The sequence below is a fragment of the Salvia splendens genome, chromosome 16 (genome assembly GCF_004379255.2).
Source record: "Salvia splendens isolate huo1 chromosome 16, SspV2, whole genome shotgun sequence".
NCBI lineage: Eukaryota > Viridiplantae > Streptophyta > Magnoliopsida > Lamiales > Lamiaceae > Salvia > Salvia splendens.
The window spans coordinates 30300607-30322197 of NC_056047.1; the positions used below are offsets into that span (position 1 = coordinate 30300607).

General features: G+C 37.6%; 2 pseudogenes; both read left to right on the top strand.

The window, feature by feature from the left end:
- The first annotated feature begins 207 nt into the window (after nt 1-207).
- Nucleotides 208-5177, top strand: LOC121770486 (annotated as a pseudogene).
- Nucleotides 5178-12629: 7452 nt separating this feature from the next.
- The window catches only part of LOC121770487, a 22631-nt pseudogene continuing 13669 nt past the window's right edge, over nt 12630-21591 (top strand).

A 21591-nucleotide genomic window follows, 5' to 3' on the forward strand; every position in this document is an offset into this window, starting at 1 on the left:
CGCCCGTCTCCGGCCCATCGGAGAAGCCCAACTTCGACCTCAATCTAAGAATGAGGTCGTAATACATCTTCTTGGTGATAAGGTCCGTCGACTTCTCGTACAAGGACAAGTTATCTTGAAGTTGCTTCATCATCTGCACCTCCAGTGTATGGATTGGAAGAGTAAAATGAAAGGATTGGAAGTGTATAAAGAAGCGAAAAAATGAAAATGGAAGTATATATTTATAAAAAAATTTCAAAATTAAAAAAAAAAATCAAAATTTCGCGGCCGCGCCGCGATTCGCGGCCTTTGCAATGGGAGGGCCGCGGCTCACACGGCTCAGCCGCGTGAAGGCCGCGGCCGCGGCTGAGCCACGTCTCTCGCCTCTGGGCCGCGCCTCTCGGCCTTTGCAATGGGGGGCCGCGTGCTGAGCCGCGGGCCGCGGCTCCCCCATTGTGGACACCCTTAGCCTCGGAAAAAGATTCAAAGGCATGATTCTTAATTTCCATTACAAAAAAAATCTAATCTTGATAATAAATACTGTAGTATATTAGTTGATTGTTGTTGGTATGGATTTGATCCATTTTATTACTGTGTTGAATTAAGTCAGTGTTGAATAGCATTCATCCTCCAAGACCAGATTGGTACGAGGAGTTTTACACATCGGCTATGGATAAAACAATGAGATCTTATGAAGCAGACATCGGCGGATCTAGGTGGGGTCGGGGGGGTCAGCCGACCCCACCGCTGTCCCCGGAGAATCGCCGGATAATGCCCTCCCTCAGCCGCCGACCCCACGCCGCCGAAGTTCTGGCCCAGGCAGCAATGGCAGCAAACGTCGCCGCCTCTGGCTGAAGAAGAAGACACAATTTCCAATATTTAGTACTTGGGCTTTACAAATGGGCTTACCTTGTATTAATTGATACCATAATTAAATAAGCCCAACTTCCAATAATTTTAACCTATTTAAATATAGAGAATGCAAAAGCTGTTAACTTGCACAGACTTGGGCGAATTTATAACAGGAAAAGAAAACCCTTTCATTCTCTACCCAAAATTGGCATCAACAATTATTTTGTGAGAGTTTCTTGTATCTTATCACTTATTGAGGTATTTAAAATCATCATTCAAGTTTAAGTTGGTACTATTATTTGTTTTTGTTTTTTTTTCTATTTTTACAATTCACATTACAGTGCTATAAAATTGATCAATAATTATTATATTCTCTAATTTAAGTAGATATAGCAATTATTTTTGCAACTTTGCTTAATTGCTTTTGAATATTCATTGATTTTGTTTACCTTGTCCGAGATTAGATTAGAAAGTTTCATAGTATATGATAATTGATTAAATATAAATTTTAAATTTGTGTTACATTGTTTTTAGGTTAATGGATAAATTTCTAAAGAAAAGACCTCGAGTTTCTATCGGTTCTTCAAGTGCTAATGTTGAGCAAGAACCACAACAATTGGAAAATCATGTGGTAGTTGAAAATAATCCGGACGAGATTGAAATTGATAAAGAGAAAATCAAAGCCGACCCCAGATTACGAGACCCTATAGATAGTTTTGATGTGAATATTCGTGATCGAATTCGTAGAGAATATGTTGCCAAAGGTCCTTGCCAACCAAAAGGCCATGACTTTCCAAAAAAAACACATGGGAAAGATAAGAGAGGTTTTAGGGATGTTTGGTATAAAGATTATATTTGGCTTGAATATAGTACGACAATAGATGCTGCGTATTGTTTTTGGTGTTTTCTTTTCAAGCGTGGTTATTTAGCTCCAGGAGATGAAGCATTTGTTAGTGGTGGTTTCTCTAATTGGAAGAAGGCTAATGAAAGATTTAGAGCTCATGTTGGATCAACGGGTAGTGCACACCACAAAGCTAGAATTGAATATGAAAATTTTGTAAATCAAAAGCAGAGTGTGCCTTATATCGTTAGTAGAGTTGGTTCAAAACAAGAGAAGGAATATAGGATTCGTTTGACTGCAACTCTTGATGTTATTCGATTCCTTTTGAATCAAGGTTTGGCTTTTAGAGGACATGATGAGACATCAACTTCTTTAAATAGGGGCAACTTTCTGGAGTTATTATATTGGTATAGTTTAAGGAATGATGAAGTTGGTCAAGTTGTATTGAAGAATGCTCCCGGAAATAATCAAATGATTGCTCCATCAGTTCAAAAAGATATCGTTAATGCGTGTGCATTTGAAACTACACTTGAAATAATGAAGGAACTTGGTGATGGATTATTTTCCATAATGGTTGATGAGTCTCGAGATTGCTCGGTGAAGGAGCAAATGGCTATTGTTATTAGATACGTGAATAAAAATGGAGAGATAATAGAAAGATTTTTAGCCTTAGTTCATGTTAAAGAGACTTCATCAAGATGCTTGAAAATGGCAATTGATTTTGTATTTTCTAAGATGGAATTATCTTTGTCAAGATTGAGGGGTCAGGGATATGATGGGGCTTCAAATATGAGGGGTGAATTTAATGGACTTAAAGCACTTATTTTAAAAGAAAATCCATCGGCATGGTATGTCCATTGTTTTGCCCATCAGCTTCAATTGGTATGTGTGGCGGTATGTAAGGCAAATCGACATGTTTCTGATTTTTTCGGATATGTTAGCCCGATTGTTACAGTATGTGGATCTTCTTGCAAAAGGGCAGATAAACTCCGACAAATTGAATATGAAAGAATGGTTGAAAGGATTGAGAAAGAGGAAATCACTTCAGGTAAAGGTCTAAATCAAGAAACTTCTTTGCTTAGACCGGGTGACACTCGATGGGGATCTCATTATCTTACTTTAACTCGTCTTGCATCTATGTGGCCCTCGATAGTCATAGTACTTGAAACTGTATTCGAAGATGGGGTTGATCAAGAAACAAGTGGCAAATCTAAAGGGTTGCTTCAAAAGATGGAAAGCTTTGATTTTGTGTTTCTCATGATGTTGATGAAACATTTGTTGGGTATGATTGATCCACTATCTTGTGCGTTGCAATACAGAGATCAAAATATTTTGAATGCAATAAATTTGATAATGACTGTGAAAGAGGACTTGCAAGCATTTCGAGAATCTGGATGGGATGATTTCTTGCAAAAAGTGGAAGCATTTTGCCGGGCAAATGAAATTGATGTTCCTAACATGGATAAAATTGTTCCAAGAAGAATTCGTATGAAGAATGATGGACAAAGTATTACAAACTATCATTATTATCGTGTTGAAATTTTTTATCAGGTATTTTTGATAACTAATATTCTTGTTTATTTAAACTTTGATATTAACTCCTAACATAATTTATTTTCACAATCAGGTTGTTGATTTAATTAGCCAAGAAATGAGGAATCGTTTTTCTGAGTCCAGCACAGACCTACTCGAGTGTATGGCATGTCTTGATCCAAGAAATCATTTCTCCAATTTCAATGTCGATAAACTTGTTCATCTTGCCACCCTTTATCCAGAAGACTTTTCATCCATGGAGCTTAACTTGTTAACTAAACAACTTCAAAGTTTCGTGAGTGATGTAAGAAGAGATACACGTTTTTCAGATGTTGAAGATTTGGGAACTCTTTCAAAGAAGATGGTTGAAACGATGAAAGATAAGATTTTTCAATTGGTTTATCGATTGATAAAATTGGTCTTACTTTTACCAGTAGCTACAGCATCCGTTGAAAGAGTGTTTTCTGCAATGAAATTTGTGAAGTCAGAGCTGAGAAATAGGATGGGAGATGACTGGTTGAACGACAGTTTGACGGTATATAGCGAGAAGGAGGTGTTTGCAACTATTCCCAATGAAAGGATTTTGAGTCGTTTTCAGAAAATGGATACTCGAAGAAGCCAACTATCTCGCATAGCATAAGATTGTGGTATTTATATTTTTACGTATTTTTATTTAGAGATATTTATTAAAATATATTTATAATCTTGATCGGTTCGACCCCACGATTTTTGATTCCTGGATCCGCCACTGGAAGCAGAGGTTTGTGACTTTTCAAAGAGCCTATTGTCTTTATTGAATAATGCTAAAATCCATTCAGAGCTGGTAAGATTGCAGGTTACAAGGCAGAGTTATTTGCTAATTTGAGAGGAAAGGCGGAAAGGATACACCGGCCCCAATCTCTCAAGTATTATCCAGATACCCATGTTTATGGAGTTGATCCTAACAGGAAGATGCAGAAATATGCACAGGCCTCGAATTTTACCTTTATGCCAGCAGTTAAAATTTCTATAACTACTAGTTACCGATGTTTTGACATGCTCATCCATGTACTACTAGCTAGAACGAGGACTTATGCTAACGACTTTGCCTTTATCACATTGAGTGATTTCTATGCCTGCATAAAGTAATTACCAACATGTCTAGACTGACTATTGGTAAATAAGGTGTGGAATCGCCATGGTTGGCTTTGATTTTTGTTTTGTCACTTGTGCTCAGTTTAACTAACAAAATTGGAGTATCTGTTCTCACTTATGCATATTCTCATCCTGGCTACTCAAAAGAAGTTTTGCTGACATTACTCAATACACCTTGTGAAGGTTGTTGAGGCTTTGCCGTTAAAAGATGCTTCTGTTGATGCTGTCGTTGGAACGCTTGTCCTGTGTTCCGTCAAAGATGTTGATCAGGCACTGCAAGGCATATAATTTCTTGCTTGTCGTCTTGTTTTCAAGCCCATACACGCTGCTTTCAATGTGGAAATTATGTCGATTCAATGTAATGGACAATTATCTTCCTTGATTATCATCAAGAATTGGACAAAATCCAAATTTCTGGTCTAGTAGAACAATTTGGATTACAGATACTACTAGTTTAAGCTTAACTTGATATGACTACAGAAGTGAGGAGGCCAGGGGGATTGTACATATTTGTGGAGCATGTAGCAGCAAAAGATAGTGTTTCTTACACTTGTACAAGCTGAAATCAATTCCACATCAAACATTAACATCTTGATGCTCTCACTATGTGCAGATGGAACACTTCTAAGATTTGTTCAAGGAATTCTTGATCCACTGCAGCAAACTGTTGCTGATGGGTGCCATCTAACCCGTCACACGGGCAACCAACATTGCCAGAGCCGGCTTTGCAGATCTTCATGTCAATCAAGCTGTTATATCCGCAGCCTCGCTCATCAATCCCCACGTCTATGGAATCGCCTATAAAGAGACTCACACTCAGCTCTACTTTCTTTCATGAAATACAAATGATCTTGCCGTAAGTTGTGATTCCATGGCTTACCAAGACGCAAGGGAATATATTCCGATATCTACCCATTGTCGCTGTCTGAGAGGAACATGGCAAGAAGGATACCGGAGAGGTTGAAAGGACAGCTTTCAATTTCAAATGTATGTTTTAAGCTTCTTGTCCTAGTTTTCTCCCATGTTTCTGCTGCCATTTTTGGGATGGTAATGAGATTTCTTGTGTATTTATCAGTTTGTTTGTTTTGAGATTTTGGAAAATCCCTTTTTGTAGTGATGTTGATAAGAAGAATCTTCATAGCCTGGCATTTGCAATATTTCAGTTAAGGAATATTCTTGTTGGCCTTTTTTCCTTTATCTTTGTTTTACTGATTAGTTTAATAATTCATTTCAATAATGCTCATTACTTGTTAGATATTTTTTTGGTCAAGAACTAATCTCAAATTCTCAATGGACTGTGACAACAAAACCACTACTTCCTTTAAACTTTATTAGATTGAAAAAGCAGAATATAAAGACTGTAATATCTTTATTTTTCAAAAAATAGATAATTAAAGAACCCAGTATAAAGAAGGGGTAATTACATGTTTCATACAAAATGTTTTACCTTTGTTTTAATTTAGTATAAAAAGTACTCCCTCCGTCCCATTAAATATGCAACATTTGCTTTTCGGCACATGATTTTATGTAGTGTTGTTTTGTGAGTTAATGAAGAGAGAGTAAAGTAAGAGAGAAGAAAAAGTAGAGAGAGTATTGTTTCCATTTTTAGAAACGTTTCATTTTTAATGGGACATACCAAAAAGAAAAATGTTTCATTTCTAATGGGACATAGGGAGTATTAAGTTTACATATTATATACAAAAAGTTTACTAAGTGTTTCAAAATAATACATACCGTTAAGTCCCCACTACCACCGTTACTTCTAATTACATAATACATACAAAAAGTTTCACCAGTGTTTTAAATTAAAACATTCCATTAATTATATCAAACACAGTTATTTTTATTAATCACAAAAATGAAAAATACAAAGAAAAAATTCACCACTCGCCACCATCAAATTAGCGAATTGCATTTTATTGTATAAGATTTCTCATATATCAATGAAGAATACAACTAAAAAATATTGAATCTTTTTGTAAAAAATAAATATTGACTTATTAACTGTTTGAAGCTCAAATTAGCCATTTTATAAAGATGAAATATGGATTTATTTTATAGTTTTATAAAGAACATTATAAAAAAATAGAGTATATTGAGAGATAAATTTTTTTAAAACCACGGTCAATAGTTGGAAGAATTGATATTAACGGTTATTTCTTTATATTGATTAATTGTTAAAAAAAGTTATGGCAGAAAGACAAATGGGAGGGGCAATTGTTTCAGAGACAGAAATAGAAGAACCAAATCGAAATAAAGTCAAATGGGAGGGGCAATTATTAAAGAAAGTTATGAGGAATGATACAGAAATACCATATAGCTCAGGGGCGCAAGTGAAAATATAGTGTTTCTCTCCGCCAAATTAGGGTTCGTATATTTGACTCACGCGCACAATTCCCTCTTCAAAAGACCAAGCTTTCTCTCTCTACTGTTTTAATATGTATTTTTTTTGTATACGTATGCACAACTTATTGGTAGTCCTTATTGAAGAAATGTCAAGATATACGAGCTTCATGTTTGTAGGCTGGTACACACTGTTTTCTCCATTTCTTTCTCCTTATCTTTAGCGAATTTCCGTTTTATCCTCTAACCTTTTTGTTGGAAATACAAAACATAAATGGCCGCCCACTACTTATTACAGTGGAAGTTTCTGGAGTACATTCAATGTTTTATTGTTCCTAGCAAAGTAGAGTTCCAAGTCTTATTTATTATGTATTTGAAGAGTCTCAATATCCCTATAAATACTAGGGTGATGAGTAGTTCAAAGACAACAAACATTTACATAAAAAATATATCTCTACTTCTATCTTCAACATGCCTTACCAATCTTGTTATGCATCTCTCGATTACCATTTTTAAGATGGTATCAGAGCAGGAAATCAACAAAAAACCTCCAATGGAGGTAAACCAAATATACACTCTCGAACTATTGATCGAGACAATCTTAAATCTAATTGATTTGTACAAATCCAACGCAAACCAAAGCTAAAATTCCTACCTGCTGAAGAACCTCGACGTATGATCGAAATGCATTGCTGCAGCAACACAGGCGAACAACTGAAGGAGTAACGTGTCTGCAGCTCCACCCGTCACAGACAACAGTGTCGTCGACGACGGCGGCGGAAACAGCATCATTAGTCGGCGTCGACGTCGGCAGCAGCATCCGTCACAGGCTGAAGCAGCATCGGTGGCGGCGGCGGCGGCTGAGCAGCAGAGAAGAAGAAAGAAATTTGGGGGAATGGCCGCTGCTTCAGGATCTAGTGTGGGGTTTTCTAAAAACCCCCTCCACACTTTGCAGAAAACTCCCCAAACTTATACACTCTCCCAGATCCGACCCCGCTTCAAACATTTCTCACAAACCCCCCCTCCCCCCTAAAAAAAATCCGAAACTGTCAAAGCCACCTAAGCAAATTCAGAAATTTGCTAACCCACCTCAGTTGTCCGAAATATTATACAAAAAACCCGCATATGTCCAAAAGACCCAAATAACACCCCCAAGTCTCAAAAATTCTGAAAACAAACCCCAAAATTTTGAATTCCAGCCCTCAATTACTTGTGCAAACACTTTCCAAGCCCTTGCGTACTCTTCATCCTCAAACATAGGACCCAAAGACTATCACTGGATCTTTGACTGTGGAGCAACCGACACCATATCCTTTGATGAGTCGGATTTCCTTAAAATTACCCAATCCACAAAACATTATGTCCAAACAGCCAATAGGGAGTTAGCACATGTGTAGGGGAAGGGCACTATCACTGTCTCACCAACTCTTCGCCTCTCAAACTGTCTTTATGTTCCGTCATTATCCCTCAAACTCTTATCTGTTACTCATGCCACAAAAGACCTTAATTGCAAATTACTAATGCAACCTCGGTTTTGCATGTTACAGGATACCAAAACGGGGATGATAGTTGGGCGTGGCACTGAGCGGCATGGACTGTACTATGTGGATGAGATAGCCCAATAGAGTACTACGATGCTGACTCACGGACTGACTGACAGACAGATTTGGCTCTTGCATCACCGGTTAGGACACCCATCTATAGGATATATTCACCTACTCTTTCCTGAGTTAGTTTCATCTTCATATGTCTTGAATTGTGAAACTTGTGTTTTGGCCAAAAGTCATAGACATTCCTTTAAATTGAACAACACTAGGGAAAAATCTCCTTTTGCCTTAATTCATTTTGATGTGTGGGGCCCGGCCCCGATTACTGGGGGACAATTCGGTATTTTTGCTATTTATTGATGATTTCTCTCGTATGACTTGGATTTATTTTTTGAAAACTAAATCAAAAGTTTTTGACAAATTCACTGAGTTTTATAGTCTTGTTCAAACCAAGTATAACTCAAAAATTCAAATCCTTATATCCGATAATGGGAGAGAATATGTGAATTCTAAGATGCAATCTTTCTTTTCTGACAAATGCCTTGTCCACCAAACCTCTTGTGCATATACACCAGAACAAAATGGGGTAGCCGAGCGAAAAAACCGATATATCCTAGAAATCACCCGAGCTCTCTTAATCAAATCCAATATCCCAAAATCCTTTTGGCCAGAAGCTATCACTACCGCTGTTTACCTCCTAAATCGTCTTCCCACAGGAATCCTCAACTTCAAAACTCCCCTAGACATCTTCTCTTCAATAAAATCGATCACGTCCTCCCTACATCTCGATCCCAACATTTTTGGTTGTACAGTGTTTGTTCACATTCCCAAACATGATCGTGATAAATTCTCACCTTGTGCAGTCAAATGTGTCTTCTTGGGATATGTAAAAAATCAGAAAGGTTATTGTAGCACCCCGAATTTTTGCGACTTATTTTGTTTTATTAATGAGGATGTTGATTAGAAAAAAAATTCATTTATGGAATTTGTTTTCTATGTGATTGAGTTAAAAGTGTGAAATTAGTTGTTGTGAATTATGTGGAATAATGTGATTTATTTTCCAATGTGTGAATTAAATTAAATGGGATCATGCATATTTGTTCTAGCCATTTTATTAAAATTTCCGACCCTCCTATTTATTGGAAATAATATTTTCTCTCTTGGATTTAATTAATTGTTTTGGAATATTTATACAAATTAAATCCAAACCAAATTATCCCTAAATTAGTCTACATGATTTTCGACCTTTGCCCCATTCCTTGAAATTTTCAAAATCCCCCTATTATTTTATGAGAGGAATTATTTTGTAGATTTAATTGGTAATTTATTTATTTCCTTCCTTGAATTAAAATCCAATTAAATCTCTCAATATCCTATTTTAATTAGGATTTGACTCTTTCCTTCTTTGAGACCTTATTATTTTCGACCCCTCCTTTTTTTAAAGGAATTAATAGTTTGTTCCTATTTTGTGGGATCCCTCCTATCCAAATAAATATCAAATTAATTCCTATGCCTAATTCATTGGGGATTTGAATACTTTTCTTTTATTTCTCCCCTTATTACACGCCCCCTCCCTCCCTTCCTACTTGGAGATTTTTGGATTTGTCTTGTTACCTTATTTATGGGATACTCAATATTCTTTTTACCTATTTTGTGAGTATATTTCTCTCCAAGTAAATACCAAATCAATTTCTATGCTAATTAAATAACCAAATTTTTGAAAATCCCTCCCCCACACTACACGCCTATTTTATTAATTGTGGAACTTATTCATTGACTTCTATTTTATTCTCCCACAATTTTAATTATTTTATTTAAGTGTGAGATTAATCCTAGAATATAAAAAGGAAAACTCTAACCCTAGCCCCCATTTCAGACGCCTCCCTCCCTCTCCCTCTCCTCCCACACGCCTCTTCTCCCTCTCACTCAATCCTTCACAAATTCTTCGTTCTTGCTTCGTTTTGGAGTTGGAAACTCAAGATCCATCGAAGAATCAACCAATTGTCATTCCTACAGTTTGTTTTCAAGAGAAAGGTATAATTTTTGATCCACCTTTCCCCTTCTTACCATTGAATCCATAATTTTTGAACCCCTCATGCATAGTTGAGTGGAAAATCGTAAATCTAAGAGTTAATTGGTTGGGAAGGATGGTTGCACAAGAATGTGTGTGTGTGCGTGTATGTACGTGTGTGTGTAAATGTGTGGATGAATCAATTGTGAATGTTATGTGTGATTAGGAAAGCATGGTGGTAATTTCATTTTTGAAGCATGAATATGTGTTGGAAGCATGGATATGTATGTGTGAGTGTATGATAGACAAACTAGGGTTTGTGAATGTTGAGCATGCATGATTTAACTGATCAAAAGATATTATTTTGGTGTGAAATTTTAACTGGATTTGAGCATGCATGATTTGACTGATCAAAAAATATTATTTTTCAATTGAACTGCGCAGTCCTGCTAGAATTTGTGTTCCGTCCAGTGGGTTTCGTTTTTGTTTTGACTGATCAAAAGATATTATTTTGGTGTGAAATTTTAACTGAATGAACCTTTATGTGTCTACTGTGTGGTGACCGAATTTTAGCTTCAAATGTCATCGGATGGAATTTTAATGATTTTTACAAAAAGACTGTCCTATTCTGTCAGATTCTGTTTTGTTGAAATAATCTTTGTTGACAAGTTTGAATGAAGAACATGATACATGTGTGAGTAAGGAACTTATCCTATGATGTGATTATGTTATGTGTTGCACATTGATGTATGCTAAAGGGAACGTTTCGGTTATGATGGTGAACGATTAGGATGGGCAATGTGAGAAAACAATGAAAGGAACGATAGGGCATGCATGATTAATATGTTGGTAGAAAACTGATTGTATTATGTGTTATTATGTTGACAAGGGTTGTTGTGCGTACGTGGGTACAAAGAGCAAGGGTTGCATTTAAGTTGTGAACTGTGTGGTATAAGCAAGCGAGGTGGGCTTTCTTTTACTAAACTCTTTTACGCTCTCAAAAGTATGATTATGGTGGAATAAGGGTGGTTTAAAGTGTTATGTCATGCCATGTTTGTGTGGATGATAAGATTGTTGCCTAATGCCTAGTTTGTTGAGCTTGCTCCATTAGGCTATAGGGCTATGTTAGACGAATCCGGGTCTGAGTAGGGCCGCAAATCCTATCAGGCTGTGTACATAGAGGGGATCGTGAGCCGTCCTTGCTAGTCGGCCGGTCTCGTGGGCGAAAAGTGTGGCCACACTTTCGTCGCACTATGGTAAGAGGATGTGAATGATTGGTTGTTGAGAAAGTGGGGGGATTGTTTTACCTGGCCAGACTATGAAACTGTTTTTGTGATAATCGATGATATTTCTTTTCTAAATGTAAAACTCGAGTTCACTATGGTATGGATGACATAACTTTTATCAAAATGTTTTCGGCATGAGCCCACTGAGTATATTAAGTACTCAGCCCTGCATGTGTTTTCCCTATGTGCAGGTTGAGCGGGATGTTGCGGCGGATGTTGAGTCGGGCTTTAAGAATTTATGGATGCGTTGTGTCTGCATACATGGGAGTCATCCTATGACTCTCTTTAGATAACTTATTTCCATTGCCTTGTTTGAAATTGTTTTTGCTAAAAGTCTTCGTTTTACTCCATACTGTTTTATGACTTTAAGTACCTTGAGACATTAATCCGCTGCTTAACAATGTAATACCTTAGAATATTTTCTCTTGAAGTTTAGTCGAGCTTTGTGTTAAATGTCGTCTCTTATTGTACCCAATTTTCTTCCCCGTTTCTTAGTTCCTCCCCTATTCACGAGTTTCCCCTCTTTACTATCCTTAGTAAGGGTGGTCGTGACAGTTATCGTTGCTATGATCCTTCAACAGATCGCATGTACACCACTATGAATTGCGACTTTGTTGAGAGTAAATATTTCTATAGCCAATCTAGCGGTCAGGGGGAGAGTGAATCAGAAAATTCGGGATGTGACGCCCTAAATTGGCTATCTCTTTGGGGAGAAACCATTCAGGGGGGAAGGAAAATACACAAACTGGCATGCCTAGCCAGAACCTTGTCACAGAAGTCGGTCCAACAGAGGAAGTTAGCGGTACCGCCGGGCAGTCAAACTCCCTAGAATAGAACACGCCGCTTCAGGACACTACCGAGCTATCTGACTAGTCTTTGAATCCTGAGGTAATTATTTCAGATCCAGATAGTGGTAATTCAATTGAAACATCTAACAATGACATGAGCCATGTAGATGAGTTGTGTACAGAACAAAGATAGGGCACTATGAATTACCCCATAGAAGCACGGGGGGTGTTCCTCCAAAAAGATATTCGCCAGACTAGAAAGAACGGAAATCTCGGTACTCTGTTGCAAACCTAACACAAGGGCACCTCACTGAAATGGCAAGGGCATTTGAGGCTGCACTTTATGAAGAAGAAGAAATTCCGCAGTCCTTCGAGATGGTGATGAAACACAAACATTGGAGGGAAGCCATGGAGAAAGAGATTGATGCTGTGATGAAAAATGAAACATGGGAAAAGTGCACTCTACCTCCAGGAAAGAAACCAGTAGGATCCCGTTGGATCTTCACCATAAAAAGACGTGCAGATGGTTCAATCGAGAGATACGAGGCAAGATTGTTTGCTAAGGGATATACTCAGGTGTATGGAGTAGACTATGAAGAAACTTTCTCCTCGGTGGCCAAACTAAAAACTGTAAGATCTCTTCTATTCGTTGCTGCATGTAAGGAATGACCATTATATCAGTTTGATGTTACTTATGCCTTTCTACATGGAGAACTTGAGAAAAATAAGGAAATATACATGGAGGTTCCCCCGGGCTTTCACGAAGGCTTTGGGAAAGGGCAAGTTTGCAGACTAAGAAAAACCCTATATGGGTTAAAGCAATCCCCCAGAGTGTGGTTCGGAAGATTTTGCCAGACAATGGTTAACCAAGGATTCAAACAGAGTCATTCAGACCACACGCTATTCCTAAAGAAGAGGAACAAAAAATGACATGTCTAATCATATATGTTGACGACATGATCATAACTGGAGATGATGCCAAAGAAATCCAAAACCCGAAAGAGAATCTTTTCAAGGAATTTGAAATGAAGGACTTCGGAGATCTGAAGTACTTCCTAGGAATTGAAGTGTTGAGGTCAAAGCACGGAGTATTTCTAAGATAGAAAAATTATGTACTGGACATGCTAGCGGAAATAGGTCTACTAGACTACAAGCCCGTCGAAACTTGGATGGTGCCCAACCTGTTGGGGTTTGGAGCCCCTTGCACATCGGAAGACTTGTACAAAACAAATAAACAGACGTAGGATCTATTTGACAGATTATGGATTAATCTATTCATGCTAGAACGTAAATAATTCATGCTTAAAGAATATAATCCTAAAACATGAATTCTATGGTTTAGAGTTACCGATTTGATTCTCCGAAGAATCGTCGATTGCTCGCGCCTTCTCCACGATGATCTTCAATACTAGACCACAGATCTTCTGACTGGTTCCCGAACTGTATCTTGATATGATGATGGGCTGATCTTATCAAAATACTAGGACTCGAATAAAAAGACAGAACCTTTTCACGGAGGAGGAGCTGAAAAAACTCACGGAGGAGAAAATTAGAAAATTTCGTCCTTCTTCAAATAGAGAAGGGACGAAAATTTCATCTTTTAAAAATTGTGTTTTCTGTTTCATTTATTCTCCTATTTATAGTAAGTTCATATTGGGCCCAATTACTATGGAAGGTTTTGGATATGAGCTCCCCCAATTAGCTTTTTACTAATTAATTGAACCCATAATTTAATATAAGCTTATATTGGAATATTACGAGCAGCCACTACAGAAGTAATATTGACCTCCCCATCCAAATCCGAAATTACAAGTAATTCGGGTTTCCATTTTGTTTATTATTTATTTCCCGCGCTTAAGATATAAATGTCCATTAATTAATTAAAGTCTGCTATGGACTTAATTAATTAACATCTTATCAATTCCAAGAGTGGACTTAGCAAGAAACACTTATTTATTATTCATGGAATAATTAAATTCAACTAGCCAGTTTCCAAATAATAAAAACCTTGTTCAAGCTCCCGTTGAGGACAATATCAAACGAGACTCACCTCGCGCACGATTTAACATAATAGCAATCCTAGCACCGCTAGATATTAATCACACTACCCAATATATGAGGATTATTGGGTTGCGAAAAACCCGCACCTTTTGATAAGTCAAAGTAGTGCATAATCAATACCGTATGCTCAATGCTAACGTATGTAGATTAAGAAATATTATTTTATCAAGACCTAGTCTTTCAGTAGATAGCATAAAGACACTCTTACTGTTAGATCCATTCAGTGCTATACCACACCAACATCATCTTATTTCAATAAGGCTTAGAAATAATCGGACTGACATTGTAATCTTTCACGATAGGTAGTCTAAGCCTATCTGGGTTGTGAAATTCTTCTTTTTCTTTTGCAAAGCATTGCATAGAACCGACCGTGTTACCTTAAAGTGGATGACGCCCACAACCAGTCTACTATGCAAAAGACATGACTTTGTTTCCTTCTTATACATTTAAATGTTTATAAAACATCTTATAAATGCACAAGCAAACACAATGTAATAATATACTGATCATATTCGTGCGATACTGCTTGAATAATACTGAATCGGGTTAAAAGTGAATTGTAGAGTTTTCCGTATACAATCAAGATTATATTCACGTGAACTTGCTCGAAACATGCTTTTTAGTATACCAAACCTAACACAACCATAGACTGCAGATTGTGGATGGAGCTAAGCCTACAGACCGAGAAAGATATCAACGGTTAGTAGGAAAACTTCTTTATCTTTCTCACACTAGACCGGTTATCACATATGCAGTTGGAGTTATCAGTCAATTCATGCATCAGCCTCAAGAAGACCATATGGACGTCGCCATGAGAATATTAAGGTATCTTAAGGGGACAGTCAGTTACGAGGTCTTCTTAGAAAAAAAGGAACACTTGGAAATTGATGGGTACACCGATGCTGATTGGGCAAGCAATCCAGTTGACAGAAAATCCACTTGAGGATATTTTACCTTTGTTGGGAGTAACTTAGTCACTTGGAGGAGTAAGAAGCAAAAGGTTGTAGCCATATCTAGCGCTGAAGCCGAATTTCGAAGGATTAAAAGTGGCCTAATGGAAATATTATTGTTAAGAACGTTGTTAACAGAAATTAGCTTTCCACCTGCTCGGAAAAGTCAACTTTTTTGTGACAACAAAGCAGCTATCAGCATCTTAGAGAATCTCGTGCAGCCTGACAGAACTAAACATGTCAAAGTTGATCGTCACTTCATCAAGAAAAACTTGAAGGAGGTATTGTCAAATTCCTGTTTGTCCGATCTGAGGAACAACTTGCAGATATACTGACCAAGGCACTCAGTCCAAAAGTTTTCAAAGAATTTCTTGGCAAGTTGAGTACCGGAGATACCATTGCTCAACTTGAGGGGGAGTGTTAGAAATACAAAACATAAATGGCCGCCCACTACTTATTATAGTGGAAGTTCCTAGAGTACATTCAATGTTGTATTGTTCCTAGCAAAGTAGAGTTCCAAGTCTCATCTATTGTGTATTTGAAAAGTTCTCAATATCCCTATAAATACTAGGGTGATGAATAGTTCAAAGACAACAAACATTTACATAAGAAATATATCTCTACTTCTATCTTCAACATGCCTTACCAATCTTGTTATGCCTCTCTCGATTACCATCTTTAAGACTTTTATTTTTATTAAGTTTCATTTTCCATTTCCTAACCCGATATGCCGCTTGCGTCATCCATTTACATTATTAGCTTGCAACTGCAATAATTTGAAATAATTGAACGACTTCTATTTAATTTTCATAAAGGATCATTATCGTGGCTAACTTTTGGGGTGAAATATCGACACTCTAGTAAATTTCTTCATGCCTAGTACTATATGCTTTGTGATTTCTATCCTTTTAATGTGTAGAAAATATCAAAGTAGGATTCATATGATCCAATGAAGAATGAAATCAATTTCATAGAATGATTCATCAAACGTACAAAGAAGGGAACAATCCTATTTATACAACGAGCTAGGAAAGAAAGCAAAATATCTTCTAACTAACTTTCTAACTAACTCATCAAAATATCTAGTGATGACTAGGCGCCTACTGATCAGCTGACTAAGCGCTGACGTAGCATGCTTGAGGAGGAAAACGCCATGCTATCGGCGTCGATGCTTCATCATCTTTCACATACCCCTTCAGATGGATTGTACAAGCTCTCAAAATTCATCTTGCTCAATATAGAACGAAAAGCTAACGTTCGCAAGGGTTTAGGGAAGATGTCGGCTAGTTGAAGATTATTCCTGATGTGTAGTGGCTTTATCACACCTTCTAAGAACTTCTCTCTTACTGTATGGCAATCGAAACTCGATGTGCTTCGTTCTCTCATGGAAAACTGGGATTCGAGAAAATGTGAATGGCGGATTGATTGTCAAAGTATAATGGAACGACCTTCTCCACCTTTATTCCAAAATCATTGAGAAGAGCCAACAACCCACACTACTTCACATGTTGCTTGAGCCATAGCCCTATATTCATCTTTTACCGATGAACGAGTATGGTATTTTGCTTATTTGCTTTCCAAGACATCATTGAAGATCCAAGAAATAAGCAGTAACCAGTCATCGACTTCCTTGTATCTGGGCATGCAGCCCAATCTGCATTAGAAAAGGTGCTCAAACTTAGTTTGCTATTGCTTGAATAGAATAGGCCATGTCCGGGTGAACTCTTCATGTATCTGAGAATCTTTTCAGCTGCTTCCCAATGTTCATCACTCGGGTTCAAAACATATAGTCAGCTTATGCACTGCAAAGGTAACATCTGGTCTAGTAATGCACAGATACAACAATCTTCCAATGAGCCTTTTATATTTTGATGCATCATTCAGAGATGTGCCTGAGTCCAATCTCAGCTTCTTCAGAGGATCCATAGGCACAACTGAAGGTTTGCAGCCAAGCATTCCTGTGTCTCTCAGCAAATTCATTGTATACTTTCTTTGAGAGACTGATATTCATTTCTTGTTTCTTGCAATCTCAAGTCCAAAAAATATTTAGGAGCTCCAAGATCCTTTAACTTGAAGTGTTGTGTCAAGAAAAGTTTGAAACCCTCAGTCATTTCTGGATGAGTAGTGGGCAGCCAAAATGTCATCAACATACACTACTATCCCAAAGAAGCCATTGCTGCCATTCTTAAAGAAGAACATAATGATCAGAGGCAGACTGTTGAAGCCCCAAAACCCTTTAGCACTTCAGAAAGTTTTAAGTACCATTGCCTTGATGCTTGCTTTAGACCATAGAGAGACTTCTTTAATTTACACACAAGAGTTGATTCTGAGTTTTCCCCTTCAATAGACTGCCAGTCAACATCATATCCTAGAGGCAGAGTCGTATAAATATCCTCCTCCAAGTCACCATAGAGGAAGACATTATTGATATCAAGTTAGGTAAGACAAAGACCAACCCTTTATAGCAGCCAAAGCAAGTAGCATTTTTATAGTAGTAAGCTTGGCTACTGGAGAAAAAGTGTCTAAAAATCCACTCCTTCAAGTTTAGTGAATCCTTTAGCAACTAGTCTTGCTTTGTATCACTGTACTATAGCATCCGGATTATACTTGACTTTATAAACCCATTGCAGTCGATGGGGACTTTTTCCAGGAGGTAGAACAGTGACAAACCAAGTGTATGTTCTTGAAAAAGCTGTCAGTTCATCTTGCATTACTTGCTGCCACTCTTCATCTTGGGAGCTTGGTTGTATGTGGCAGGTTCATATATGGCAGACATGAGTACTGCATATTTTAAGTACTCATGAGAGAGTTTAGATAGGCTAAAGTAAGAAGAAATTGGATATGGAGTAGCTGATGCAACTGAGTTGCAGATGAAATCAGTGAGGTGAGATGGTGGTTTATGGTTCTGCCATGTCTGGACGGTTTGGTTTGTTCGCAGGAGAGGTGATAGAATCTGTATTTGAGGTAGGAGAAGTGTGTGAGTTTGGTTCAGGAATGTTTGGAGTTTGAGGAGAAGTGGGAAAAGTTGAAGGAGATAGATGTGAGAATGGAAAATCATCCTCATGGAAGGTGACATATCTTGTAATTATTTCTTGCATAGAGTCCAAATCAATAAGTTTATACCCTTTATAATCAGAGGGATATCCCAACAGAGCACACTTAATGGCTCTAGGTGAAAATTTGTTCCTTCCCCGCTCCAAAGTTGAAGCATAGCAAAGGCACCCAATGACTTTCAAATGGGAATAAGATGGTGGTCTTTTAAAAAAGGACTTGAAATGGTGTCATATTATCTGGTAGAACAGATGATGGAACTCTATTTATCAGATATGAGGCCGTGAGAATGCAATCCCCCCAAAAATGGATAGGAAGAAAGGATTGAAACAGAAGGCTGCGGGCAACATTTAAGAGATGTTGATGTTTTCTTTCTACCCGAGCATTTTGCTGGGGAGTTTAAACATATGAATGTTGAATAATAGTTCAAAAAGATGAGTATAAGGAGGTTATATTTAGCTCTGGGGCATTATCACAACGAATGGCTTTGATCTTTTTAGAAAATTGAGTAAGAATTGTGTTGAAAGACTGTGGAAGTATGGCTCCAACATCAGATATGTTTTGCATCAAGAATATGTTTTGCATCAAGAAAGTCCAGACAAATCTAGAGCAATCATTTACTATAATGAGAAAGTATTTGTATCCCTGGGTGGTGGAGGTTAAAGGGTCCCCAGATATCATAATGTATAAGATCAAAACAATTGATGGCATTAGAATCAGATTTTGAGAAAGGTAGATGTTTTTGTTTGGCAAGAGGACACATATCACATAATGAAGGAGTTTTATTGGGAAAATTGAGAATGTCAGACATGGATTTTAGTTTCCCAACGGATACATGCCCCAACCTTTTATGCCAAGTATCTATACTAGCAACAAAATTTGCATAAGAAACATCAATAAATGAAGTAAGAGATGAAGGAATAACAAAACCTTCAACTTTCTTAGAATCAGAAGAAACATCAAGAGTGTAAACAAATTTCCCAATCTACTACCCCCTCCTAATCACAATTTCCTGAGAAGCTGCCTGTATTTTAATGAATCATGAGTGAAAATGACAGTACATGGCAGAGATGAAGTTAAGGAACTCACAGAAATGAGATTCAAGGAAAAGTAGGCACATATAGGACAGAGTAAAGAGTGATTGAGGAAGTTAGGTACAACAGTTCCAATATGTGTGATAAGCTGTGGCACCATTAGGTAAGTTTACAGAGGCATTTTGAATAGGAGAAGAAGAATTAAACATGGATAGGTCACAACAAACATGATGTGTGGCTCTAGTGTCTAATAGCCAAACAGATGAGATTTGGAGATGGAATTGATGGAAGATTTGGTGAAAAAGTAGTACATGTGAACAGAACATTATGAGGAGATGAAGGCATATTGGTGCGGCAGAATTGGAGTGAGTTGTTGGAGTAGATGGAGTAAAGTGGCAGCAACAACAAGTTGAGACTGAAGCAGGTTATGAGCTTGCTGACATTGCTCCTGAGAAGGCATGCTCATTGGTGGAGAGAAAGGAGATTTATCAAATGAATCTTCATGTAATCCTTCACAAAATTAACAGATTTATTCTCCTTGCCACCACACAATTTGTTCTTCCCCTTACCAAAATTTGTTCTTCCCCTTACCAAATCCTGGAGGATAACCATTGAGAGCAAAGCATTTGTCAACCGTGTGATTACTCTTAGCACAATGTGAACAAATTCTCCCCTTATTGTAGGATTGAGATGTTGCAGCATTGGCTGAATAAGGCTGTTCACTCATAGAAGGAGATATAACCGGAGAATAACCATCAATAGTTCGTTGCCTTTCCTCCTGCAAAACAAGTGAGAAACTTTTGATAGAGGAGGAATTGGAACCATAGAGAGGATACTAGATCGGATCTAAGAGAAAACAAAATTTAGTCCGATCAAAAACTGCATTGTGCACTCTTGCTCTTGATACTCATGCCACTTCGAGGCACTATTGCATCTGTAATTCGCACAAATTCACCAAGTAACCGGTTGAGTGTGCTTGAATTTATCCCAAACGATCTGAAGGTTGGTGAAGTAGGCATTGACATCATCTTTTCCTTGATTTAGAGACATGATGCGTTGCTTCAATTGATAGGCTCGAGCAGATCGAGCTGAGAGAATCAGATGCGTAAATCTGACCAGATCTCATGAGCATCTTCAAGGAACATTATGCTAGAGCAGATATGTGGAGATATTGAATTTCGAAGCCACGATACGACCATGCTGTTGCACCGCAACCATGCCGGAAATAGCAGATCATCATCATGCGGCCGACGAAGAACGCCATTGACAAAAGTGATCTTATTCTTCGCCAAAAGTGCAATGCTAACAGATCTACTCCAATGAATGTAGTTGGATCCAGTGAGCACATGAGGAACTAGTTGCAAACTCGGATTGTCGCTAGGATGAAGGTAGTAGGGAATGGAATTATCTTCCATCAGTGGAGTTTGAATGACATTTGCGTTGGTATTCGAACTGCTACCACGCGCCATAATGAAAGGAAAAAGAAAAAGTGATTGAACAGCGGAAGAGAATTCAAATCACAACTGATACCATGTAGAAAATATCAAAGTAGGATTCATATGATCCAATGAAGAATGAAATCATTTCATAGAACGATTCATCAAACGTACAAAGAAGGGAACAATCCTATTTATACAACGAGTTAGGAAAGAAAGCAAAATATCTTCTAACTAACTTCTAACTAACCCATCAAAATATCTAGTGATGACTAGGCGCCTACTCATCAGCTGACTAAGCGCTGGCGTAGCATGCTTGAGGAGAAAGCGCCATGCTGTCGACGTCGATGCTTCATCATCTTTCACATAATGTTTTCCCTTGAAAATGCATTTTTTGCAGATATGTAGGTGTTTAAATTACAAAACTAATTAAAGACTATAGATACACTGGTGTAAGTAACTAGTGCTACCTTTGTTAGTTGTATGTAGCAGGCAGGTATAGTTGCTTTCAGTGATTAAACAGTAAAAATAAATACCCCGTCCCCCCAAAAAAAGGACATTTGGAACTGCAAGGCAATTAATGCATAATTGATAAATAAGAGAGATGAGGAAAAAGGTAGTTAAAATAGTGTTAATGAAAATTGCACCCACATTATTATTAGCGTTTAATGGTGGGCCCTTTATTGGTATAAGTTGTAAATAAATGATATATGGGTAATGAGGTTAGGAGAACTTTCCATAAATG